The following is a 16,817-nucleotide window of genomic DNA, read 5'->3' on the forward strand; positions in this document are numbered from 1 at the left end:
TGAGGATTGTAGGTTGTCCTGAAGAATTTGGAGGTAATCCTCCTTTTTCATTGTCCCATTTACTCTCTGTAAAGCACCAGTTCCATTGGCAGCAAAACAGGCCCAGAGCATAATACTACCACCACCACGCTTGACGGTAGGCTTGGTGTTCCTGGGATTAAAGGCCTCACCTTTTCTCCTCCTAATATATTGCTGGGTATTGTGGCCAAACAGCTTAATTATTTTTTCATTTGACCACAGAACTTTCCTCCAGAAGGTCTTGTCTTTGTCAATGTGATGCCAGGATTAATTGAGGGCATAATTTATTTAAATTAAAATATATAACATCACATTTCTATTTATCAATACCATTTTTGTGTCCAAACCGGTATATTTTAATGTGTGTTGACATAGTCACCCAAAGAAGCCGCAAGAATTACAGTTCTAGAATAAAATACAAATCGAATAGATGGAGAGACGTTCCCAGTCTCAATGCATTCATCCACGTCCCTGATTGGTAGTTAAATGAATAAGCCACGCCCATACCTCAGTGGTCATTACTCCAGATAGCGCTGGTGTAATTCAACACTTTCCAAACAAACAAACCGAGTGTCGAACCACCGGCAAGGAACCTGATTCAAACACAAGCAAAAGTACCCACTCGCGGTAAGGATAATCATCTACTTAATAAATGACTAAGAATTTTAACGAGTAGGTAAGAAATTAAATATTTACACATTCGGCGACTAAATTGCCGAGCAACATATGCCATCTTTAAAAAGATCAGAGGGCAGCCGATGAATATCTACTTTAGCTAAACGAAGCTTCGTTTTTGTTTGACGTGTATGTATGGTTCTCTTCGAAGACAGGTGTGTCTTTATCTGTGCGTGTGTGAATAAACGGTTAATAAACATTGAAGCCCTCATATCATACATGTGTATATGTATATAGCTTTCCAGCCACACCTGTTAGCAGGGCCGTATCAAGACATTTTGGTGTCAGGAAGGTTTTTACTTTGGTCGTCTCCGTCTTTCCCCTTGCGCGACGAATGACTTTAATTTTAATTATACGAATACAACGTAATTTAATGTATAACAGTTGTGGCCGTAAGATTACTGAATGAATATTTTTACAATCTTGCTGTACATAAACAATTAAGCACAGTCAAAAATGTTCTGATTGATTGATTGAAACTTTTATAAGTAGATTGTACAGTACAGTTACCATTCTTTCTATCTTTCTTTCTTTAGTTTATTTCGAACATGAACACACTTACAGTATATTATACATCACACAATTTCATACCATTTCATATTACATCATGCCCGCAAAGGAGTAGGAAGAAGCAAAGCTTATTTAATCCTACCCCTTTCCCCACTTCAGCGCGTTTACAAATGTATAGAATCATTTACTGACCTTTTTATATAATAAAATAACATATGTGAATTAGTATACACAACAGTTTTGTAATATGTAATTAATTAATTCAGTCATTATTAACATACTGAGATGAAGAATATCTTATTTTCAATAAGGTTGAAAGTCCATCCATCCATCCATCTTCTTCCGCTTATCCGAGGTCAGGTCGCGGGGGCAGCAGCCTAAGCAGGGAAGCCCAGACTTCCCTCTCCCCAGCCACTTCGTCCAGCTCTTCCTGTGGGACCCCGAGGCGTTCCCAGGCCAGCCGGGAGACATAGTCTTCCCAATGTGTCCTGGGTCTTCCCCGCGGCCTCCTACCGGTCGGACGTGCCCTAAACACCTCCCTAGGGAGGCGTTCGGGTGGCATCCTGACCAGATGCCCGAACCACCTCATTTGGCTCCTCTCGATGTGGAGGAGCAGCGGCTTTACATTGAGCTCCCCCCGGATGGCAGAGCTTCTCACCCTATCTCTAAGGGAGAGCCCCGCCACCCGGCGGAGGAAACTCATTTCGGCCGCTTGTACCCGTGATCTTGTCCTTTCGGTCATAACCCAAAGCTCATGACCATAGGTGAGGATGGGAATGTAGAGCGACCGGTAAATTGAGAGCTTTGCCTTCCGGCTCAGCTCCTTCTTCACCACAACGGATCGGTTGAAAGTATTTCTCATAATTCTTCTTCTTTGTACTTTGTAAGCACTATTATTTTGAACAACCTCATAAACTGGATCATATCAGTACAATGTTTAACTTCTTTACTTAATCCATTCCATAATTTAATTCCACATACTGATATGCTAAAGGTTGTAAGTGTTGTACGTGCATATAAATGTTTTAAATTATTTTTTCCTCTGTTATATTTCTCCTTTAGTTGAGAAGAATTGTTGTACATTCTTTGGTAGCAAGTTATAGTTTGCTTTGTACATCATTTTAGCTGTTTGCAATTTTTACCAAATCACCGAACCATTTAGTGGTCAATTGTACGAAATATGTACGATACTGTACTGTGCAATCTACTAATAAAAGTTTCAATCAATCAATCAATCAATCGAAACAGTACATATTCCGTACAATTGATGGTAACGCCCGAATAAGTTTTTCAACTTGTTTAAGTCGGGGTCCACATTAATCAATTCATGGTAGAGGGTAAAATATAAAATGACAGAGTGGGCAAAAGTTATAAAATCTTAAAATCATTGAGTGACTTTACATGAGTAAGGATTGTGTCGTGCACTTGTATAATCCTATTATTTACATTGCAAAAACCCCATCTCCAACATCTATTTCTCAGCCACAATATAGAATGGAATAGAATAGAAAGTACTTTATTGATTCCTGGGGGAAATTCAGCAATATAGCAATATTCAGCAAGACAGATGACCTTCACAACATAGCAATATAATGCTATGTTGTGAAGGTCATCTGTCTTTGTTTCCTGAATTTTCTTTTTTTTTTTTATAGTAACAATGATCCATCCATTTTCTACTGCTTGTCCCTTTTTGGGGTCGCTGGAGCCTATCTCAGCTGCATTCGGGCGGTAGGCGGGGTAAACTCTTGACAAATCGCCACCTCATCGCAGAGTAACAAAGATACTCTTTCTGAAAAGATGATGTAATCAATACCCACAGCACTAATGGATTGAAATGGTTTGAACCTCCTGTACCCCAAATGGGTGCCCATCGTCTTTTCACTCTCTACACCCAATATTTCTGATAAAGGTTTTACAATATAAGTATATAATAAGCTTTTATTTGAAATGTTTTGTGTTTGTCTGATTAAAACGGTTACTGTAATTCTCACAAAGCTGGTACATGTCTGATCAAATAAAAAAGTAATATAATTTGTTCATGTAGGTGCAAAAATATAAGTTAAGTTAAAGTACCAATGATTGTCACATGCACACACTAGGTGTGGTGAAATTTGTCCTCTGCATTTGACCCATCCCCTTGTTCACCCCCTGGGAGGTGAGGGGAGCAGTGGGCAGCAGCGGTGCCGCGCCCGGGAATCATTTTTGGTGATTTAAATATGCCACATCTTACTACTATAATTAGTAAAATTCCAACTACAAGAATGTCACTTGTGATAAATATATAATATATCATGTTTTTTCTATTTGAATCAGTGAGTAGATCGGTTATAGGGGAAATTTGTTCATAGCTTCCAGAAATAAGCCACAATTATATTATGTGACTGCATTGTCTTCTGCAACTGTATCGACAGCAGTAAAATGCAATTTTCAAATCAAATGCAGTCAAGTACTCTAATCAGTGCCATAGACAAATCTATCTCAACTGACACTTTTAAAGTAGGTTCACTTGGCACATGGTTCACCCACATCCATGTTTGAACCAGAAGGATGAGGTGGTGTTGTGCAAACAAAGGTCCAGGCTGTCACAAAGTAAAACAGATTGCACAAAGGGGAATACAACCCCTATCAATGTTGTAATTAGTACACCAATGTGCCCGAAAATAGGCTCATTAAATATTTGCCTCATGAAGAAACAGTAGTTTAGCTGATTAAATTGCAATCTCATTGTATTGCCCAACCTCTCCCTGTGTTCCCTCCCTGCCATCCCACCCTGCAGGGTCAAGATGAAGCTGACTTAATTCGCCCTTCTGTGTCTGATACTTCTTTTCTTTCATTTGTCTTTGGCTAAGAGAGGAGGGGGAGGTTTTGGTAAAAGCTTCGGCTTTAAAAAGCCCTCTACATCGAGCCAAGGCAACAGCCACACTAATACTGGCAAAAAAAACAATTGGGGCAGCAGTTCTGAGGGTTCATATACAAAACAGCCCTCACAAACCAATCAAGGAGGCTACAATCAACACCCAGGGAGACCTGGCAGTTACCCCTATCAGCCAAGTGGAGGAGGATACCATAACCAATACCCAGCACATGGCTCCCCCTATGGAGGTACTGTAGTTATGGTGGGTATGGCTATGGGGGTGGTAATACCAGATATGGCGGTTATCCTGGTGGATACATCAATCAAAACCCAAACAACCCTGTCCTGAACCCTCGATATGGCAGCAACTTTGAATACCAGGGCCAAAGTTATGGGGGAGGCTCTCCATTTTCCCGCTCCGTTCAGGCAATGAATGTGATGCTCAACGATAAATCCAGAGGTTTCGGACGCAGTGCGGTCATGGCAGCAGCAGGAGGGGCTGTGGCGGGAATGGCTTTAGGCTACGGTTTGGGAAGATTCCCTCGTCCTCATTTCCACTTTCACAACCCCCAGGAGGAGTACTACTACAACCACTATATGTACAGGAAATACAGTGTCAAGTCTACGGATGCAAATGATTACAGCAGAGACTACAGGTACAGCTCTCCCCCTGAGACTTACGATGACTTTATAGACTCCTGCATTAAGAGAATCAACATTCTGCCTCCAGCTACTAATCAAAACAACAAACCAGCAGCCACCACTGCAACTACACTTGTGACCTCCAATCCAGTTGCCAGCCCAGGTGTAACCAACAACACCAGTCCTAGTAATTCAACATTAGCACCTCTCTCTACAAATCAACCTCAAGTTGATGTGGTGCCTCCCTCTCCAAAGGCCATCAGCAGTGAAACAGATGTTGACACAGTCAGTATCGTAGAAATTGGATATCCAGCACTGATTGAGCAAGTTAAGGCCTTAACTTGGCCTTAACAGGTTAAGTACCTGATTTACTCGGACAAGTACATGACTAGACAGACTGGTGGCACATCCGGGCTGGAGATGCCCATGGGCAAGCTTTTAATTGTTCTCACAAGTGCTTTTGTGGTGCTGATTAAAGGGGAACATTATCACAATTTCAGAAGGGTTAAAACCATTAAAAATCAGTTCCCAGTGGCTTATTTTATTTTTCGAAGTTTTTTTCAAAATTTTACCCATCACGCAATATCCCTAAAAAAAGCTTCAAAGTGCCTGATTTTAACCATCGTTATATACACCCGTCCATTTTCCTGTGACGTCACACAGTGATGCCAATACAAACAACATGGCGGATAGAACAGCAAGATATAGCGACATTAGCTCGGATTCAGACTCGGATTTCAGCGGCTTAAGCGATTCAACAGATTACAAATTTATTGAAACGGATGGTTGTAGTGTGGAGGCAGGTAGCGAAAACGAAATTGAAGAAGAAACTGAAGCTATTGAGCCATATCGGTTTGAACCGTATGCAAGCGAAACCGACAAACGACACGACAGCCAGCGACACGGGAGAAAGCGAGGACGAATTCAGCGATCGCCTTCTAACCAACGATTGGTATGTGTTTGTTTGGCATTAAAGGAAACTAACAACTATGAACTAGGTTTACAGCATATGAAATACATTTGGCAACAACATGCACTTTGCACTAATTTACGTAAAACCGCGAGTAATGAGTAAAGTTTTCATCAATTAATATATTCTGTAGACATACCCTCATCCGCTCTCTTTTCCTGAAAGCTGATCTGTCCAGTTTTGGAGTTAAAGTTAAAAGTTAAAGTACCAATGATTGTCACACACACACTAGGTGTGGCGAAATTATTCTCTGCATTTGACCCATCACCCTTGATCACCCCCTGGGAGGTGAGGGGAGCAGTGGGCAGCAGCGGTGGCTGCGCCCGGGAATCATTTTGGTGATTTAACCCCCAATTCCAACCCTTGATGCTGAGTGCCAAGCAGGGAGGTAATGGGTCCCATTTTTATAGTCTTTGGTATGACTCGGCCGGGATTTGAACTCCCAACCTACCGATCTCAGGACGGACACTCTAACCACTAGGCCACTGAGTAGGTTGATGTCAGCATCTGCTTTGAGTGTCGCAGGATATCCACACATTCTTGCCATCTCTGTCGTAGCATAGCTTTTGTCGGTAAAGTGTGCGGAACAAACGACTGACCATTTCGTCGGCTTTCCCCACAGCCTCGTATTTTGAACAAATTTCATCTAATTTCTTGCCACTTTCGCATCTTTGGGCCACTGGTGCAACTTGAATCCGTCCCTGTTCGTGTTGTTACACCCTCCGACAACACACCGACGAAAGTGAGAAAATGGCGGATTGCTTCCCGATGTAAAGTCACGTTGTGACGTCATCGCTCCGAGAGCGAATAATAGAAAGGCGTTTAATTCGCCAAAATTCACCCATTTAGAGTTCGGAAATCGGTTAAAAAAATATATGGTCTTTTTTTCTGCAACATCAAGGTATATATTGACGCTTACATAGGTCTGGTGATAATGTTCCTCTTTAACAGTAGCACATGAATGCAACTTGCCTTCATGCCAAAAATGTTGGCGACAATATGCAGGGCAAGAAATACATTGTTATTGTGGTCTTTGTTAATTTTTGCTTGAGGAAACCTACTGTATGCTCAATGACAACATGGAGTTGTAACAATTATTGCATGATTCATACAAGGGAAGATCTAGTACAGTATGTCATGTTTTAGCAACCATTTTTGGTATATCTTCTCGCCTCGGAAAACTGATATAAATTGGCAAATCAGTATACAGGCCTGTACGCTTAGCTTTTTCACTTGTAGCACTAAAGTGCTACTATATGGAAAAAATATTGTAGCACAGAAAAAAATTAGTAGCAATATAGCATGTCTCAAATATCACAATTTCATTATTAACACTGAACGTACAAATGTGCACTCACACATATAAACACAATGTCATCATAAGGCCTACTGTAACACTCAAACACAAAATACAACCCTAAATTTTGCTCGCACTGTCATTAACACGAGTGTAGGGCTAGCGGTATGGATCAAAATTCATATCCCGATATAGTTTGGCCCATAAACTAACCCATACTTGGAAATATCTGACGTGACTAAATATCTCCACCATGCCTTGATATAATTTTTCAGGACTGCTAGGGATCTCAAATACACAGAAACAGGTACCAACAAGCAAGAAAAGTAGTTTTTGCATAATAGGATCCCAACTTAAGTGGTGTTTTGAGATAAGAAAAAAGAAAACGCCTTGGAAATGATATAAGAAAAGTCAAATATAATCTCCGATCTTCTTTAAAAAAACATTTAGCTATGCTCAATTCTTCAGCTAACAAAAACACAAAAGAACAAAATGTGAAATAAAGTGCCCTGGTTTAAGAGGACATGTTTAAATGTCTTCAACATGAAAATAATTGACCTTTAACAATGGTGTTTTTATATGTAAACATTATTATAGGACATATACACAAAGATTTTGCCAAAAACACCAACCTGCCAACTGCTTCATGATGCTGTGTGACAGGCTGTGTTCTGAAATGTACTCAGAAAAAGTTACTTGGTGTTTGGTTACTAAAGTTGGTTACTTACCAAAAAACAATTGAATCACTAACGGAATTACTCTTTAATAAATGTAATTAATTACTAGGGAAAGTAATTATTGCGCTACTTAAAAAAATCAAATATATGGCATAATGCAGTTGAGATAACTTTGATATGAGCAGTGTGTGTGTGTGCCTTTTAAAAAGCGGTGCCTGTTTCCTAGTGACGTGTGACGTCAGCTAGTCCACGCTCAGTAGCTTGAGCTGTTTTTGTTAACTTAGCAGGCTAGTATCGGCAGTTTGTCGGCAGCTCTTTTGAATCTTTCACTGGTTAGTGTTACCTCTACTTAACAAATAGATTGAATGTGCCTCCATGGCTGTATGTTCTTGTCAACAAACGGGGTATTGTTTAGATGGCAAGTTTGTCACTTCAATCATTTATTTGCTATTCGATATTCCCTCCATTGTAATTGTATTGCATTTTCGAAATAAACTATAACTAACTTACCCTCGTAGTCACTAGCGCGCAGTGTCGTGTTTTAAGGTGGTGGAAAAAAAACGTTGTCTTTTACTGTCCAGTTCCTCCAACTAAGACTTTGTTTATTCCGTGTTGTGAGCAACTGGAGCCCTGCTCCCCTCTGTGTATGGAGGAGGAGGCAATGACATGCACACACACAGCTCTGCAGCGCACACAGTGATTATTTCTTGCCAATCACTTTCACAATCACAGTCCATTTGGTTATGGTTTCGGTTTATTTCAAACATGCTATACAGATAGGCGAATAATTTAATCGAGTTCGATCAACTTTGGATGGATCTATCTTGGGAGCTAAATGCAGTGAAAGGGTTTTCCCCCCCCAAAACTCGTACAACCTATTTTTATTCGCAAATGCGACTAAAATGCTTGCACTGTACTGTGCTGGTATGAATGTACTATTCATTGAAAATGAGTCCGCACACGGTAATTGTCTGTAGAACACAAGTACACTGCACAGAAGTGTCAATATTTAATATGAGCACATGGTTTTCCATCACCACCTAAATCCTGTTAAGTATTTAATTAATCAGAACTGCAGAGGTTGTTACCTATTCCACTCCATAACACCACTGACCTGGTGGATGTTGAAGGATCTGGAGATATACTTGACCCCTCCATCACCTCCAACTTTCTCAGCAAGGCACCTTGGAGGTGTGTTTGCGTTTGGTATGTTAAAAAAACTACCATGCGGTATAGTTTTCCAAAAGGGGATTATGTTCTGCTTCTTAATGGAACAGTGCATATTGGGATTTATTTTTTCTTCAATGAACCGCAGCACCACAGTGACAGCAGCACTTAGTGACGTGCGGTGAGGTTCATGACTGGTGAGGCACTGACTTCATCACAGTCAGATTTACAAACATATGAACCCTAAAGAGTATCTTATTCACCATTTGATTGGCAGCAGTTAACGGGTTATGTTTAAAAGCTCATACCAGCATTCTTCCCTGCTTGGCACTCAGCATCAAGGGTTAGAATTGGGGGTTAAATCACCAACAATTATTCCCGGGCGCGGCGCCGCTGCTGCCCACTGCTGCCCACTGCTGCCCACTGCTCCCCTCACATCCCAGGGGGTGATCAAGGGGATGGGTCAAATGCAGAGGACATATTTCACCACACCTAGTGTGTGTGACAATCATTGGTACTTTAACTCATTGGCGTTGTTAGGCCTATTTTAGGGGGGCTCAAGCCACCCTAAAATATTCTTAAGCCCCCCTAAATAATTTGGTGTTTTTTTTGTTTTTTTTACAAATAAATGCCGACATATTCATTATAAAGTGGCCCAAATATGAGTTTAAATAAATAATCATATAACCTGTTATTATTCCCCCCACTTCGTAGCGTAAGGTAGAGAGCCCCTTTCGTGCATCGGTATCCAATCCATTCCACTTGTTCATATAGAAAATGCCCACATCACTCAAATTCCAGCCCGCATTTTCTCTGCGACCTTGCTTGCGGTCCTGCAGGTGTACGAAGCACATTATCTTCCTTTACAATGAGTGAAGCTGCACAAAACCTTGTGTGTGCAATTGTAAATCATTTATTTTTTAAGTTTTGTGTTTCTTGTAGAATCTATATAAAGTAATATACATAAGCCTATTGTTAAAATAATGAAAAAAACATCATTAAATATATTTGTTTTATTGTATTGTTACATTAATAGCTGTTTTATTATTATAGGATGGCTTGTTAAACATTTAATAGGATTTTCAGAGGGAGGAAAAACCAAGACATTTAATATAAAATGTAAAATGAATAAATACATAAAAAGAAAAAGAAAATATATGGTTAAAAGCCATCGTCCCGGGGAGCATTTCATTTCGTCCCGTGCATTTAAAAAAAAAATAATAATAATAACAATGAATAATTTCTAAGTCTTTGTTAGCCGTTTGTGAAGTTTTGTGCTCGTGCGTAACATTCGCTCGCATCCTGTGCATCTCCTGGGGGCAAAGCCCCCCCTGTCCTTAAAAGCTAGTGACGCCCCTGCTTTAACTTAACTTTAACTTTACACATACAAACTGTAGCACACAAAAAAGCACATTCAATAAAAAAAACGTAATTATGGTCTTACCTTTACTTATAAGTGCGGGTATAGTGGTGTTCGGTGTGCAAGTGTACCTAATGTAGTGTCCTTGCAGTCGTTCACGGCTCCTCCGGCGCGAGCAATGTTGTTTTTGCACTTTTTGGCTTCTTGTTAAGTGACTTTTTTTGGGTGGATTCGGTCTTGCACGTGGAGGGTTTGGGTGTGGGCTTTGGTTGGTGTGGCGTTCCCGTCGGTGGGTGCAGTCTGCGGCAAACGTGTCTTAAGCACCAGGAGGCGTGGTTACGCGTGCCTCAGCCAGTGCGTCTTCGCAGCAGTTTTATGATCGCTCAGCACAAGAAATACTTTACACACATACAGTTGTTGACAAAATACACTGTACATTATATACCTCAGCTAACTAAACTATGGAAATGTATAATATAATTCATATAGCAATACAGTCTCACTGCACAGCAAACCAGCAGTTAGCCGAGTCCGTCCATGTTGAGGCACTGAGTGAAGCGCGCCTCGACTGGCTGCTGTTCACCGCACTGTCTCTTCTCAGTATTTGAACGGCAAATGTGAAAATTCAGCGATTTTGAATAAAAATAATCTAAAACTGGTGAAGTTAAATGGAAAATAACTTTATAGTATAATCACTGGATACATATAACAATTTAATATATTTTTTTTCTTTTTACATTTTTTATTTATGACCGCACGTCACTGGCAGCACTCATGCAGCCCCCTTACCATGACGCTACCACCACTACACTGGACTGTAGGCAAGATACAATTATCTTGGTACTCGCTTGATATTGAGACAATAATGGCTGTACAAGTTATTTTCATAAGGTTGGTACCGGTACTGTAAATGTATAATGTAATACAAGCTGTACACTAGTATTCTAAAGTGTATAAATAAATATCTACGTTTAATATCCATAGTCTTTTCCCTTGAGAAGTTTTACTTTCAGAATATGGTTGTTGATATGTGTACAGGATATATATAATACTTGTCTTCCTCTTTAATTTAATCGAATAAGGTTTCCTTAACACTCATCATTAAGGTCTATGGTATATGGGACATGTTAGATGTTTAGAGGAAGCAACATGTTCCTGTGTGTTTGCATTCATGCTAGGAGTCAGCTGGGTTTAACCACTGGGAGCTGAATGAACAATAGACAGGCTTTGTTATATGTTTTGATGTGGCTAAAGTACAGTATTTATACAAGTATTTATTTGAGCAGTAGGGTTTGCAATGACAGACTGGCAGAAGATGCGCTGTCACTCTTTTTTTTAATCAACAATGATACAGCAATTGCTATCGATCATAACAATCATTATGTATTTGAAGTCAAAACTTGTAAAGACAGGCTTCTCAATTCAAACCAATGTGTAAGAAAACCAAAGCTTTTTATAATATAGCTTCAAATGTAACAATCGTTGCTTGGCTCTAACAAGATGCCTCAGTTTGAGATGCCTGGTTTCGGCATATATCTGTCCGTTTATTTTATGCAATAAATGAACTCTGATAGGATTATGACATTGATGTTTTATTCAAACCATATTAATCAAGCATCTTTTCCTTTCAAACTGGAATATAGTGTTGCAAATACATTTTAACCAACATATAACTGTGCTTCCATTGTTAAACAAGCCGTTTTTCCATTAATTAGTAAGAGTCTGCATATCAATACATAGGAAAGACGGCTTTAACTAAATGTTAATGTGTACAGTTGTTTATGTAATGTTTTCCAATGTGTGTTTTTATATACTCGCCTCAGCTTCCTCAGTGGTGTCCGTTCAAGTGCTCTTACATTAAATGCCCTGACATTTCTTCCAATGTGTGTATATACTTTGGTACATTTTTGCCATCAATTATCTAAATGTGAAAACGCCATTTTAAGATGGAAGTTTCAGCTTCTTGAGTCTTTATCATGTAAATTGAATTCAATATTTAAATAGAAAACGCAAACCTCTACTAAGGTAGAATGATTGTGGGCTGCCTATTGATGCAAATGATTTGTTTACCTGTTCAATCACGTAACAACTTCAGATTATTTATAGTAGTCTTATTTATATTGCTCAATGTGGCCGTTATTATTAACTGGTGGAGGCAATGATCACATTAATCTACAATACTTTCCTGTTTGGTTTTTCTTTTCTGAACCGAGTGATTAACGATAACAGGATACTTTCAAGGTCCAATTATTGTAACAATGATGTAATTTACGTAAGGTAAAAAAAAAAAGTATCAATATGCAGATTGTGTTATCCAGTTTTCTACTTTGAATGAACGTCTATGTATTTTAGTCCAACTGGCACATATAAGGAAATAAGATTCTAGAATGAGTGGACCTGAAATTATCTTATATGCAAAGCATGTGTTTGCCATCCCACTGATACAAAGATACTGTTGGGCTACAAAGCAACACAAATATGATGATTTTAAGAAATAAAAGCACAAGACATTTGCAGCCTGTCGTCACATGTATACTCACTTTGGAACACCTGCACAAGTTCTTCTTTTACAAACCCCAAAACCAGTGAAGTAGGCACGTTGACTAAATCGTAAATTAAAACAAAATACAATGATTTACAAATCCTTTTCAACCTATATTCAATTGAATAGATTGCAAAGACAAGATACTTAACAATCGAACTGGAAAACTGTTATTTTTTGCAAATATTAGTTCATTTGGAATTTGATGCCTGCAACATGTTTCAAGAAAGCTGGCACAAGTTGCAAAAAAGACTGAGAAAGTTGAGAATTTAAGGATTTCACCATCTATGGTCCGTAATATCATCAAAAGGTTCAGAGAATCTGGAAAAATCACGGCAAGGCCCAAAACCAACATTGAATGTCTGTGACCTTCGATCCCTCAGGCGGTACTGCATCAAAAACTGACATCAATGTGTAAAGGATATCACCAAATGGGCTCTGGAACACTTCACAAAACCACTGTCAGTAACTACAGTTCGTCGCTACATCTGTAAGTGCAAGTTAAAACTCTACAATGCAAAGCAAAACCCATTTATCAACAACACCCAGAAACGCCGCCAGCTTCGCTGGGCCCGAGCTCATCTAAGATGGACTGATGCAAAGTGCAAAAATGTTCCGTGGTCTGACGAGTCCACATTTCAAATTGTTTTTGGAAACTGTGAACATTGTGTTCTCCGGACCAAAGAGGAAAAGAACCATCCAGATTGTTATAGGCGCAAAGTTCAAAAGTCGGCATCTGTGATGGTATGTGGGTGTACTAGTGCCCAAGGCATGGGTAACTTACACATCTGTGAAGGCACCAGTACTGCTGAAAAGCACATACAGGTTTTGGAGCAACTTACAGTATGTTGCCATCCAAGCAACGTTATCATGGACACCCCTGCTTATTTCAGCAAGACATTGCCAAGCCAAGTGTTACAACAGCGTGGCTTTATAGTAAAAGAGGGCTGGTACTAAACTGGCCTGCCTGTAGTCCAGACCTGTCTCCCATTGAAAATGTGGGGTGCAATATGAAGCCTAAAATACCACAACGGAGACCCCGGACGGTTTAACAACTTAAGCTGTACATCAAGCAAGAATGGGAAAGAATTCCACCTGTAAAGCTTAAAAAATTGGTCTCCTCAGTTCCCAAACGTTGACTGAGTGTTGTTAAAAGGAAAGGCCATGTAACACAGTGGTAAAATGCCCCTGTGCAAACTTTTTTGCAATGTGTTGCTGCTGTTAAATTCTAAGTTAATGATTATTTGCAAAAAAATAAATAATTTCTCATTTCGAACATTAAATATCTTGTCTTTGCAGTCAATTGAATATACGTTTAAAATGATTTGCAAATAATTGTATTCTCTTTTTATTCACAAATTACACAACGTGCCAACTTCACTGGTTTTGGTTTTTGTACAACATTTATGCTATTTTGATTGACACTGCATTTTTATTATTTTGCAGTGGTGTAGAAGTCAACTGCACTAGATAGCTATTACGGTAGGATATCCAAAAATAAGCAGCATTTTTGTATGTACAACTGTTGGTTGAGATCATATGCATTTGATATGCTTTGGTGTAAATTTTGGTCCACAGTCACATTTTTAAACCCCTTTTTAAGTATGGCTGCAAAACGGTTTGTTGGGGAGGCTGTCCTTTTTAGATGGAAATTAACTCATTTACGACCCGCCCCTGTACACTGTAGAAATACATGTCTTGAAGACAAACATCTTTGCTATTTTTTTTCAGACTGGGTCGAAAATAAACTTCATAGCATATCTCATTGCATGTGGCACATTGCTGTTATTGTGCACATAGTTGACAATACAGTAAAACGTGATAATCCAGACACAGCTTGATTGAAGACTATATCTCCCTGTATGTACACGTACGTTGCACGCAACAGGACAGTGATTTCTCGGGACCTCTTCGCAGGTTGTGTTGAAATGTCGGTGTCGAGAGATTTTTATTATTTGTGTCTATACCCAAGTAGTCATGTTAGAACAATTTGCAAGCCTGCAGTTAGGTGGCAGCGGTGCTCAATCTAATCATATATCATATTGCCTGCTACCGTTTCGACGTTAAAGGTTTAAAATATAATTTGAAAACGATTGAATAGATAAACGGGGCGTATTATTTACAGATCCGCTATAGTGTGCAGCTGATTCATCTGTCACTGTCATGATCGGCTTCCGCCGGAGTAGGACCCTTATGCAGAGAAGAAATAATAAAAATAATAACAAAAAGCGCCCTTAAAAAGGAGTGAGGAAAAACGACAAAAGGTTTGGAGAAACAAAAAAAAGCACACAAAAGCTGTGAAGAACACAAAGTTAACACTACAGAGCCACAGGAACGAGAAGCATGAGTGGAGCCAGAGCATTTTTTTTTTGGATTGAATTGATTGAAACTTTTATTAGTAGATTGCACAGTTCAGTACATATTCCGTACAATTGACCACTAAATGGTAACAAGTTTTTCAACTTGTTTAAGTCGGGGTCCACGTAAATCAATTCAGTAGAGCTGAACACGACTGGAAGGGTAAGCCATTAGGAATCTACTGGCACCGAGAGAATATACTGGAGGAAATAGGTACCAGGTGTACGCGAAGGTGGCTTCGCCCCATAGCTCAAAACCTCCCCTCTATAAGGGGACCCCTGGCGGCCTACATGGTTTCTCATGGAGTGAGTGGAAGTCACACAGAAGCGATGGATCGAGGATGCAGGAGCTAGAGACCAATGAGCGTTCTTCAGGACCGTACCTTTGCCAGTCAACCAGATACTGGACTCCCTTGCCCCGCCTCCTGGAGTCTGAAATGGCCCTCATAGTGTAAGCTGGGTGACCATCGATCATGCCCGGAGGAGGATGGGGCGTCGAAGGAGGGCACAGCGGACTGGTGATAACCGGCTTGAGATGTGAAACACCGGATGTTGCTTGATGGATGGACGCAGCTGCAGTTCGACAGCCGCAGGGCTGATGATCCTTGTGATCTTGAAGGCCCCCACGGACCTGGGAGAAAGCTTCCTGGAGGAGCCAGCTAATGTAAGTCCCGAGACGACAGCCATACTTCTTGTCCAGGTTGATAAGTGGGGCCTGGTATCCTGTGGCGATGCGCCAGCCTACGGTTCCGGCCGCCCAGGACAAAGCCGCTGTACCATCCCGCCACACCCGATGTGCTTGGTGAATGTGCTGTTGAACGGATGGGATCTCCGACTCTTCGGAAGGAAAAAAAGGCGGCCGGTAACCGCAGGCGACTTTAAAATGAGACATACCTGTGGCTGAGGAGGTGAGGGAATTGTAAGCATATGCCACCCAAGGGAGGTAAGAGGACCAGGACGAAGGGTTTCGGTGGTGTACACATAGGTCTGGACAATCAATTGAATTTTGAAGGTGAAACCGATGAGCGAATGAATGAAAAAAGAGCTTGTCTACTAGAAGTTTGGGATCTCAACATTGTTGCTACTTAGTATATGACACAGCGCTAGTAATCACCAAAATGTTTCCCGAGTGCGGCCACCGCTGCTGCTCACTGCTCCCGTCACCTCCCAGGAGGTGGAACAAGGGGATGGGTCAAATGCAGAGAGTAATTTCACCACACCTAGTGTGTGTGTGTGTGGCTATCAGTGGTACTTTTACTTTTTATGCCAAATCAATAATCACTACACTTAACAAAACAGTAAGGCATATGATTTCCATGTTTACGTAACCACGGACAGAGTCCCATAATTGGACAATAAAATGAAATCCGCTGTTAAATGCAGAATATCAGGGAATTTTACATAAATGTAAGTGAAATGTTATTGTGATGAGGAAAGGAAACATATTGTTGGGAAAGTAGTGTGTCCGGTAGCGTTCATTTATCCCCTAAACCAGGGGTCGGGAACCTTTTTGACTGAGAGAGCCATGAACGCCAAATATTTTAAAACGTATTTCCGTGAGAGCCATATATTTTTTAACTCTGAATACAACTAAATGCGTGCATTTTTAAATAAGACCAACATTTTTAGAGTAGACTAAGTCTCTTATTCTTTTTAATAACATTGTTATTCTGAAGCTAACCAATAATAAATAAAATACTTCTTACCATTAATACGACTTCTTGAACAGGTGCGGTAGAAAACGGATG

General features: G+C 40.2%; 1 long non-coding RNA gene and 1 pseudogene across 1 annotated transcript in view; both read left to right on the forward strand.

Annotated features, from left to right (window-relative positions):
* Positions 1–577: 577 nt before the first annotated feature.
* The window catches only part of LOC133575633 (uncharacterized), a 35,837-nt gene continuing 19,597 nt past the window's right edge, over positions 578–16,817 (forward strand). Inside the window, exon 1 of the long non-coding RNA XR_009811516.1 lies at positions 578–645. This is a non-coding gene — a long non-coding RNA (uncharacterized lncRNA). The remainder of the gene's footprint in view (positions 646–16,817) is intronic.
* LOC133575946 (uncharacterized) lies at positions 829–14,166 on the forward strand (annotated as a pseudogene).

This window comes from Nerophis lumbriciformis, linkage group LG33, assembly GCF_033978685.3.
Source record: "Nerophis lumbriciformis linkage group LG33, RoL_Nlum_v2.1, whole genome shotgun sequence".
Classification (NCBI taxonomy): Eukaryota; Metazoa; Chordata; class Actinopteri; order Syngnathiformes; family Syngnathidae; genus Nerophis; species Nerophis lumbriciformis.